We start from the raw sequence: 11,852 nt of genomic DNA on the forward strand, positions 1-11,852 counted from the left end.
ACATTTGTTTTAATAATAATAATAATAATAATAATAATCATCATCATCATCATCATCATCATCATCATCATCATCATAAAAAATCAAAATCAAAAAGCAGATGATAGTGGTTGCAGTAGCACAAAAAATGTTAGCAAATATGAAATAGGTGGTGGGATTGATGCTTGAGGCCTGGAGCGATTCCTCACGCTGGTCTAAGTGGAATCTTCAAAGATAACAAACCATCTGCTCCAGACATGCATCAACTATAAAGTGGAGAGAGAGAAACGCAGCCAACTCATCATGAGACAAGACAAGATGGCTAACGGGTGTGCAGGAGCGTGGCCATACCTCGCTAATAGGAAACAGCATCGGTTTGACCACTTCTGCCCACAACAAGTGCTGTGCTACACCGATGTATAGCTCAAGGAAATATAGACGATAAACGATAATATTGAAACCTCACCATGTAGCAGAATTATCCCTCTGAAAATGATTCCAAATGTACAATAAAAAAAATAAATAAATAAAAAAAACATGATCTGAAATAACCAAATAGTAGAACGTAAGTAATTTAATGGTGCATTTTTTGTGTGTAACTCTTCTGGTAGAGAAACCTCCACCTGTTAATCTCCATGATAAATATGTTATTGTTTTGCCTCACATTCTCCAATCAACTTTTCTATCTCCATGGAAACAAGCAACCAAGTGGTTATGGGACACATCTGGGGAAGGCAAGCCCAACCTCAAGTAAGAATGTATGCGTGTTTTTGATGTATTTTTAGCAACAAAAACGTGTTTGTTTATGACATAAACAAAGGATGAGTCTCTCTGATTGGTTAATAAAATAAAATAAAATACGGCTCCAGTAAAGTTTTGTCAAAGCGCTTGGTTCTGGTTGGTAAATGTTTGTTGAGACTTAGGTGAGACCTTTTGCAAAGTGCATCCTTTTTGCTAGTATATATATATTTTTATATTTTTTTGGCCTCCCTAGATTCCATAGAATTTCTGCTGATAAACATAAAAAAAAAAAAAAAAAATCCAGTCTTTATCTTCCTTTCACTTTTCCTTTTTTTTTTTTCTTTTTTTTTTCCACAAACCTTAACACACTTATAATGTTTGAACTTTAAAACTCCAAAACTAACATACTTACCATCTTACCACCTACAACCACCCAACTGTCTATGATGGCCGCCACAGGTGTCCAAACAAGCTCCCATTCTCTACTTTGAATTATTTTGAATATGTCAATCCTGAATGTGTGGGCTAATATTGACATTACTCATCACCGTTTGTCTAATGGGCAGAGTGAGTCAAGCAGGTCCGTGCCAAGTTCCTGTCAGGAGGCCAAAGTCACACAGCCCGGACCCAACGGCAGCCGATGATGGACACGCCCCTCCCTAACCTGTCCCATCACGAGCTGGGCGGGGCTTGAGACGACCATGTTTGGCTTACCTGTCATGTACTCTGTGAAGGCATGCATTGTTGAAAGTATAGACTCAAGGTAGCACTCCGGTTTCCATTTGTTTTCAACAGGTGTTTACTTGTGTCCACATCGCTCACATCCTCACCTCATCGCAGACAAAGTTTCTTGTTGATTTTGTGGATTCACTGACAGGCGGGTGGAGAAGGCAGGCTCTCTTTTGTGTGTTTGGCAATGGTTGTTTTAATAGGCCTCGTCAATAGGATATTTCATTAAAGAAGCAATGGCCTGGAACAGTTTTTGTTGGGTGCAAAGTGAGGAATGTGCTTGTTTGGCTCTTTGAAAGGTGACTTCAGTGCCACAGCCAAATGTTCTTTTTGTCTGCCAGAGGTCTTTGTTTCAGGCCTTCCAGTGTGAATGCAGTGTTTTGGGCAGAGAAAGATCTTATTCAAGCTTTTGTTCGTACACCTTTGTTGCTATAGCGTCTTAAGAAAATGACTTTTGTTTCATCGAATATAATTATCACCGTGCCAATAAGCGAACCCGTTGCCCCAACTGCTGTAAATCTGTAGTATTGTTTTGTGAATATTTAGAATGTAGTAGTGTGGTCTATCTTGATTTCACTTCGTGGAAACTGTCTGACCTCACAGCATTAGGATTTGTTTGCTTGACGGTAGGCGGGTACTTTTTTAATTTAACCAATTGCTGCTATTTGGTCGTGCTCCAATAACTGGTCTAACTGGTATATTAAGCTTTTCCCAAATCCTGTAAGAATAACGGGCAATAACGTCTTTCCCTTTGAAAAAACATTCTCTTTATTCCGGCTTTAAATCCTTGATCTCTGGAACTGTTGCACAGAATGTATGGCTTCATCTACATCCATCTTGACTACTTTGTTTACTGTTATGCTGTACCACAAAAAGGGACCCAGTCATGGCTTCACAAGTCTTCACTGATTGGCCGGTGCGAAGTCTACAACTTCTGGGGTTCTTGTAAACCATCTAGTGTATTCTGATTCCTGACCTAGTCCCTGGAGAGAAATTAAATTGAACAGAGGCACTAGGTGGCGCCAGCAATCTGTAGCAAAAGAAAAATTCAATTGTGCAACTTTTTTGAGTGAAGACATTTTGTTTTGTAACTCATCCAAGCAGCTTCTTCAATTGAACTACACTGAGTCATAGGCACAGTTCACACTTCAATCTTCAGTGTAGCTCAAACATTCAAACATATCTAGCTAACAAACAGAAACTGTAAACAAGTAGGCATATTAGTTTCAGAGTAGTTTCAGTGTAGTTAGTTCCTACCTTCAGGCAGATATAAGACAAGGTCCTCCAGCAATCTGACCAGAACTGAAGAAGCTGTTTGGATGAGCTGCACAGTGGCTTCACTCACAAAAGTTTTGTCAGTTGACAGAATTGAATTTTTCTTTTGCTATGGATCCTACCTGGACAACTGAGGGATTAGACATGGTAGTGTTGATACGATACTAAAATGTTAAACTGGATTTTGATACTAACAAATACTCTTTATTTAGACAATCAAATGTGATTTGCAACATTAAATTGTGGTACTTTGTTTTATATTACCATGTAGTGTTATATGTATGTAAACACTGGTCGTTCCATATATGTTCCACAGTGTTCCATGGGTGTGTACTAGTCTATATGGTCTTATACTTCTTCTGATAATAAAGCTCAGGATCATTCTAAAACTATTCAGGAAAGGCTCATTTCTGTCCTGTAAATGTGACTTGTTTAGTGTCCTGCTCAAACGAGTATCCAGTTTTGATACTAGTTTTTCATACATACAACTCATAAAATAGACACAGACTTGACATGTTCTAAATACAGGTCCAAACTGTTTTAAACCATAAGTCAAAAAACTGAAACCGAACCTAGCCTACAGGCTCAAATCAGGCTCATCCAGGCTCATGTTTAAGCCAGAAATACCCACATCCACACATAATTTGTTGTAGCATTAGTCACTGTATTATTGTTACGGTTCACTGTAAATCGCTGTAGAAATATTTTCCCAATGTTGTTCATATAATAATTCATATTTTTTATTATGCCCTGCCTTTCATGCCTGGAACTAATGTGAACTAAATAAAAGTTGAGTCAGAGCTTAGTGGAAACCATGCAGATAACCTAATTTAGATCACTATAAACTGCATTTTTTTTTTGGTTTGTGTAAAAAATTGTGCTTATTTTCCCAACACAGATTATAAAAGCAGAACTTTTTTTTGGTCAAAATCAGACCTCTGGGATCTGTGCTTCTACAAATTGAATCAGTTGTGAATATAGATGTTTAGCCTAGCCAGCCAGAATGATAAAACTTGATAAAACAAAGGTGTGTGGGTCTGGAACATACTGTAGATTGTATATATAAGTGGACAGAGCTAACCCTTTATACTGGAAAATTGTCAGCCCTGTCTCTGTAACTGCTGAACTGCCTCATCATCCTTTTGGTCTTAAAATTAGTTTCTTCATTCATTCATTCTACATGATCCAGGTGTTTTTACCTCACCAGTTTGTAAATACATTTCTATTCCTAGTATGACTTCATATTCTCCCCATAACTACTGGCCTCTGTGAGCTTCATCTAACTGGAGCTGAACGCCATGGGTGAAAATGTATATATCATTCATGTGAATACAAGCAAGGCCAAGGGGATTTTAACAGCAAGAAACAGATCGTGGGTAACAGTTTATTACCTCCTCCCACAGTTTTTTTTAAGGTCGTATATTGCACAAAATTGACTCTTCTGAGCTTTAAACGTTGTTAGAATGTACAGTATTTACCTCATCATAAACATACCTGGAGTTGAGTTTCATTCACACATGTTTGAGTAATCCTGCATTATTAGTCTGCAGAGGCGGGATTAAGTCTTTGTTTTGCAAGTCTCATGTAAGTCCCAAGTCTTTGACCGCAAGTCCGAGTCAAGTCCCAAATGAAATGCAGGCAAGTCCATGTCGAAGTCACTGGCCCATATGTCCAAGTCAAGTCCAAGTCGTCTGCTTTGAGTTCCAAGTCATTTCAAGATTTTAAAGCAAAGTACCAAATATAGCTTAGATTTTAGCAATTTGTATGATTTTAAGATAAATTTTACTTAAAAAAATATATATAGTGTATTTATATATGAGAGTATATACAGTAAGAGTTGTAGAAATGTAATTTTTTTCTTTTTAAATGCTTTGACAAGAAGAGTGTGAATCATTGCGGACAGAATAGAAAGAATTCAGATTTAAAAGTGCTTCTCCAGTCTTCTCAAGTCACAGGCCTCAAGTCAGAGTCACGTCCCAAGTCACTGACCTTCAAATCTAAGTCAAGTCTTACTCCATTTTATCAAGTCAAGTCCATATTTCAAAATACTCTGTTCCACCTTGTGATGTCATGAAGCTGTAGTTTTGACCTTTTGTTCAGTAGAGATCTGCAAGTCCAGGCCTGAAATTATCCAAATGATTCTAGTGAAGGTGTATGGGGTTTAAAAACACAACTCCAGATATGTTTTTGATGAGGAAACAACATTATAACAAAGATCAGAAAATAGCATGGTATGGGCCCTTTAAATAATCTGATATATAAATAATCTACCCATTACGGAATCAGATATAAAACTGCCCATTGGTGAGCAGGAGCAGAAGTCCAGATACCACAACTTTTGAAACTGCTACAAGCTTTTACCACTGAGCTTGTTAAATCACTCCATTTAAATCTGGATCATATACAGTAAAAACACCACACCTACCTTTTGACTAGCCCAATTTCACGCTTAGTTATGCTCCAGCTCGCAGCCTCTCCCTATACTGCTTTAATTAGCCTGCTAAATCAGTCCGGTCCACCGCTCCAAATTCAATTAGACCTTCAATGGCGCACTACCTAAAGGTGGAAAATTTAATTCATTTCTAGCAACTGGATACCCATTTTACTGCTGCAAAGAACCAGATGGCCAGCCCCCCCTGTGTGCGTTGTGTATGTTTACGAGCAACTCACCCAGCATCATTACATTATCTTAAACGTACCATTAACTGTGGAGAAACGTCAATTAGCGGCTGAGTTAACTGCTCCTGCAACGACTGTGTTTGTGTGCATGTGTGGTTTCGCCTGTCCCTGGGAATAGCAAAACTTTGCAAAAACTCCCCCCAATTGAAAACTTGACAATGGTTAAGTCATTCAAATTCAGGAACAGGAACCTTTATAGTCATGTTAAGATTTGCAAAACACCACACTTAAAAACTCCTACGCCACCCGGTAGGCTAACGAGCTTGGGGCTGACATTCCATCAGAGCTCAGAATGAACTTGTATTAATCAAACCTTTTTGCCTTTCGCCAAAGCTCATTAGGACTAGCTTTCTTTTCTTTTTTTCTTTTTTTTTTTTTTTTTTGAAGCGCTGGCAAGGGACACAAAGAGACAAAAAGACCCAATCCTTACCCACTTTTTTCCCCTTCCTTAGTCTTTTTCCCCCTGACAAAGTATGGCTTGGTTGAATAGTGGAGGCTACACAGAGCGTTTGAATGGAGGAAGGCTGAGGAGAAAGCAGAGGGGGCTCACTCATGCAGAGCGCTCCCAGCCAACACTACCTGCTCGGAGAAAGGACGGACACAGCTGCTGGCTCTAAAGCCCCTTTCCCTCCGCTTGAATAGAGAGCTTGTGAAAAGATCCCCTGAATGCACGGGACAGGAGAGTGAGGGATGGAAGTTGGTGGAGATAGAGAAGGAAGAAAAAAAACAACAGAGAGGAGAGGAGTGAGAGAGGGAGGTTGGGGTACAGAGGAGAGAGAAAGAGAGAGAGGGTAAAGGGAAAGAGAGAGAGAGTTTGGGGTAGTAGAGAGAAAAGAGAAAGAGAGAGAGGGAAGCAGGGAGGGAGGCTGGGGTACAGAGGAGAGAGCGAAAGGTTGGAGTAGAGAGAGAAAGAGAGAGATGGAGGTTGGAGCAGAGAGGAGAGAGAGAGGTTGGGGTATAGAGTAGAGAGAGAAAAGAAAGAGAGGGATGGAGGTTGCGGTAGAGAGGAGAGAGAGAGACGGAGACAGAGAAAGAAAAAGAGAGGGGGAGGTTAGGGTAGAGAGGAGAGAGAGAAAGAGAGTGATGGAGGTTTGAATAGAGAGGAGAGAGGGAGGAGAGAGGGAGGAAGGTTGGGGTCGAAAGAGAGAGAGAAAGTGAGAGAGATATTGAGGGATGAGAGGAGAGAGAGACAGAGAGGGAGAGAAAGAGAGAGAGCGATGGAGGTTGGGATAGAGAGGAGAGAGAGAAAGAGAGAGAAGGAGTTGGGTTAAAGAGGAAAGAGAAAGGGGGAGAGGGAGGGAGGTTGAGGTAGAGAGAGAGAGAGAGTTTGGGCTAAAGAGGAAAGAGGAAGAGAGAGGGAGGAAGGTTGGGGTAGAAAGAGAGAGAGAGAGAGAGAGAAAGACAGAGAGGGAGAGAAAGAAAGAGAAACGGAGGTTGGGGTAGAAAGAAGAGAGAGAGCAATGGAGGTTGGGATAGAGAGGAGGGAGAGATGGAGATTGGGGTAGAGAGGAGAGAGAGAAAGAGAGAGAAGGAGTTGGGGTAGAGAGGAAAGAGAAAGAGGGAGAGATGTTGGGGTAGAATAGGAGAGGAGAGGAGAGGAGAGAAAGTTTGGGGTAAAAGAGGGGGGTATTTTTGCATAAGCCTATAGATGTGCCCCGCTGTGTGCTCTCAGGGTTAGTGCAGGCCAGAGAAGAAGAGCAGCTTGCTTTAATCAATCATAATGGAAATTAGCATGTTATAATGAAGTGCGCTGAGGGGTCTATTATTCGGAGGGTTCAAAGCGGTGGGCTGACTTTCGGAGTGGAGAGTATTCCAACGCCGGGCCAAATCCAGCTTGGCAGGGCCTCCGTGTAGTAAAGAGTTTTCAAAGCGCGCTCAGGACAGTGGTAATGGTATGCACGCTGTGGGCCGTCCGGAGTTTGTTCAAAAGAATGTAAGAGAAAGGTCGAAGTAAAAATGATTAAAAATCCTTCAAAAAATCTTTCAAACTAAGACAAACATTTTTTTTCCCATATTGCTTCTAAGGACTTGTATTATGGGTCATTCAGGATTGGCCCATGGTATTACAAGTAGTTTTCACACATTATTTTATCTTGCTCAGAGCTTTTGGAGTTTGTGATTTGTGCTACCTAAAACACACAAGTGATAAAATCTAGTTACCTCATTAATTACCGTGTAGTGATACTATAAAATAATTTATAATAACATCAGATCATAATTATTTTATACTTAAGGTCATATGGTTCAGAATTGGTTTATGGTTTTGCAGGGAGTTTTTACCTTGCAATAAAAGTACATGCAGTAACCGTACATTTCTGCACATTTAGGTTACACATGTTGCAGAATACTTTTCAGTAGCTCAAGATGGAGAGTTGTTTATTAGGGAGGTTCTTTAAAGTCAAAAGTTTTAGAACACCACACTTTTCCCAATTTTTTACTATTTACTTTTTACTGTTGACCAAAACATATTCGAAACTTTTGATTCATGAAAGTGTCCACCTTTGGCAGATACAACAGCTGAACAATAAAATCAAATATTCTCCAGAAAGTTCTTCCCAAGTCTGTTGCAGAAGTTGCCATAAATGTGTGGCACCTGTAGGTCATTCTTCTGTCCAGTTCATCCCAAAACCAGCTCGATGGGGTTTAAGTCTGGACACTGTGCTGGACACTCCATGTTTTCAAGCTTACCATCTTGTTCATTTTTCCTGAGGTAGTTTTGGCAGAGCTTGGACTTGTGTTTTGTATCTTTTATCTTTTTTTTTAGCCTCTGGCCTCTTCAATATTTACCTTTGTACCATTTCAAGCTCTTCATTGGACTTGCACAACTTGAACTGCAATAAATAACTGGAAGAATTTTTGATGAAAGTGTACTTTCTTTTGTTAAATTTCATAAAGACATGTCTTAAAAACTATAAATAATAAACAGTATAGTATAGGGGTGTTATAGTAAGCAAAGTATTGTGATATCGTTTCTTCAGATGTCTCACAGTAATATCATGGACTATCACAATATATCGAATCACAAGTTCCTTTGCTTAAATGCATGGTTTTATAGTAACAACAGCTTATGAACATCGGGAACTACATATCCCATGATTCATTTCAGTGCACACAACTTGAAGATATATGTTTTTTACTTGAACTCAAGGGATTATGCCAGAAATAATTCACAACAAAATTTTGTCAAGGTATTTTAAAAGCAGAAGTGAAGTGTGTCCTATCTACAGTTATATCAGCCTCTCAAAAATATTGCAATAAATATCGTACTGTGAGATGTATATCGTGATAATATCGTACAGAGAGATTTGGATTGTTACATCTCAAGTATAGTATGAATGAATAAACAGTTTGAATTAATGTGCATCATTAGAAAAAAAAAAAAAAAAAAAAAAAAAACCCTTCAAAATCTTAGTTGTTGGAGTTGGAAGACGACACAAGACACTGGAGTTGCAATATTTATTTATAATTTACATCAGTACAGGACCAGAGATATGAACACTCAAGACATTGTGATAGCATTGTTACAGTCTAGCTATACTTCCATTGTAGGGAGTATTATACCTCTGATGACATAGATGAGGATAACTGCATGTTTTTTGTTTGTTTGTTTTTTACACTTTCTACCTGTTGCTGCACTGTGCGCTACACAGAGTGGAGAAAAGTAGAGAGTCACAAAAAACATTGTCCTGAAGTATTTTCATAAAAAAGCAAAACACCTATTTATGTAAAAGCAATTCTTTATTCCTTCACTCCTTTCTTTTCACATCCTTTCTTTATTCTGAGCTTTGTGGCCTCCCTCCTCGTGCTTTCTGATGTGGCTCTCCTCACTCCTCCTGACCTCCAACTTCCTGCGGCTCCGTGCTCATGTTAATGGGATAATGGCTGCCAGGTTACACACACTCAAAAGCCTCAGTGCTCAGGGCAAATCAGACGAGGAAAAATAAAAGCCCTATTTTCTTTGCACAATATAAATGGAATGACAAGAAAGGACTGCCCTTGTGAAAAAGGTGTTACCCAAAATGATTCGTTGAGTTGAAAATATGTATGATAGTATGTGTGTTGGTTTATTGGAACAAGTGCAAGAAGCAACAGACGTTTTCTATACTTCTGTGTAAAATCTGGGGTTGCTGTTTGAACTACATAGCAGATGTTCGTGGATTCAAGTATCTGCCCAGAAGAAATATCTGTAACCCAGAAGAAAGAGAACCAAATGTGCAGGGGAAAGGTAACATCAGATCCTCCTTTAAGTGATTTCTTGCTGTGAGCGCTGGAGATAAAGAGCAGTTGGAAGAACAGCCTGGAACAGTCTGTGGGTTTGCCTACAGTTGGAAAATACACCGAATACATGAATACGTGTAATGTTGAGGTAGTATTTTTAGTTAAAGGCACTGGAGAGTTCATATTGAAAATGTCATATTGAGTGTTTCTTTTCTGTTTAAAGCTGTTCCACCTGCTTCTTTCCACAGAGATGGTATGACTTTGTATATCGTTTCATTGTGTGCATACAAGCACATGATGCCACCAGGTCAAGCTACAGGTCAGGTCTGTGGACTTGCAAGTCGTGACTTCGACTCGAGTCAGACTTGAGTCACTAATTTTTGGACTTGAGACTTGACTTGATAAAATGGACTACAACTTGGGACTTGACTTGGACTTGAAGGTCACTGACTAGGGACCTGATTAGCCCTGTGAAGATGTGATGCTTCTCTTAAAAAAAAAAATGTTTTGTAATATATTTTTCTCTTTACAGTTGATAAATGCGGTGCTGAATTTTAAAGGAACAAACTGGAACATGTCCCTTCCACTTCTGTTTGTTACTTTGGATGTAATTGAAGTACTGAGATGGTATCCTCAAATGTACTGCAGTATTATATAGTACATTACAGCAAAACTACATAGACGGAACTACATAGAACATGATCCTTCCATTTCAGTGCAGACACATGACGAAATAACTGTTATTAAGCACTTTTAAATTTTAATTCATTCTACTTTGACCGTAATGATTCACATTAAGATCTTGTCAAGACTTTTAAAAAGGAAAAATGTGCATTTCTACAATTCAACAAATATAAATACTCATATATAAATATACCATGACTTAAAAAAAAAAAAAAAACTATTTAGTTTAAAATTCATATAAATTGCAAAAGTCTAAGCTTGGTTTAAAGACTTGAAATGACTTGAAACTCAAAGCAGACGACTTGGACTTGACTTGGATTTATGAGCTAGTGACTCGAGACTCGACTTGGACTTGCCCGTCTTTGACTTGGGATTTGACTTGGACTTGAGGTCAGAGACTTACTTGAGACTCGCAAAGCAAAGACCTGGTCCCACCTCTGGCTCACAGTTATAATGTTCTTTATGTTTTCTGTTTATTCATTTATTTATTTTGCAAGAACAGCTCCTACAATTGAATAGTAAATACACACAGGAACATTCCAGGTAAAGCAATGACATCTCCATGAAGACAAGCAGGTGGCAAACCCTCCACAAGAAAAACTACATATTGCTCCTGAACTCTAAACAGTTGAACAAGACAAGAAGCAGAAATATAGGAATTCACTACTAGATAAAGTCATTCATTTAAATCAGTGTTTGAGGTGGCGCTTTGAGGTTTGAGGAGTCTTTCAATATTTTTTCTTGGGGACTTCACTCAAAATTTGACCTCACTGACTTTTACTTTTTTAATACCAAATTTGACTAAGATATAAGGAATTATGTAGTAAAATAAAGTTAAGTAACTCTACTAAATATTTTTTGACAAAGCAAAGGGTGGTAAAGAAAACAAAAACACTCAGATGAGATAATGTGCCCAAACTTTTGACTGGTACTGTACATTAAGCAAAAACAGTACCCAACACAGGCACTATTTGAAAACCCAATAAAAAGTGCAGCCAAAGATAACATGGGGATGCCAGCAGAGACAGAACCAGAGAGACTAGCGCTATATCCTGGGCAAAAGTCTGCGGAGAGGCCCAAGAGTGATGGTTGGAGATTTGTTGTAGAGGTCTTATGTGCTTAGTGCTATGACAAGGACTAATGATGGTGATGAAGAGCAGATTACTAAAGAAACAGCCGAGGAAATGGACTCAGAATGTGGCTCAGAAAAAGAGTGAAAAGACATGATTAGTTTGTTAGTTTTTTTATGCCTCATTTTGTTTTGCATTTTCTCCCTCTAAAATAATGCGTGTTGTTTGGCAGGCTGAAGCGCTACTTTCTCACAACTGTTGGAGAGTACATGAAGTAGCCACAGAACCAAGTTTATTTAGTATCAGTGCAGTATCCAGAGACGTGAATGCTCAACACATTGTAGTATTGTTCATCCAAGCCATGCTTTCGTTGTAGGGAGTATTATAAACTTTAATGTCGTAATAAAAATGAGCAGGCAGTGTTCTTGGCGCAGCAGTGCAATTTCTCTACCATAGACTTGGGATGGAACAAGATTT

Source organism: Boleophthalmus pectinirostris, unplaced genomic scaffold (assembly GCF_026225935.1).
Source record: "Boleophthalmus pectinirostris isolate CB_2022bp ecotype Guang Dong unplaced genomic scaffold, ASM2622593v1 HiC_scaffold_3, whole genome shotgun sequence".
Lineage (NCBI taxonomy): Eukaryota > Metazoa > Chordata > Actinopteri > Gobiiformes > Gobiidae > Boleophthalmus > Boleophthalmus pectinirostris.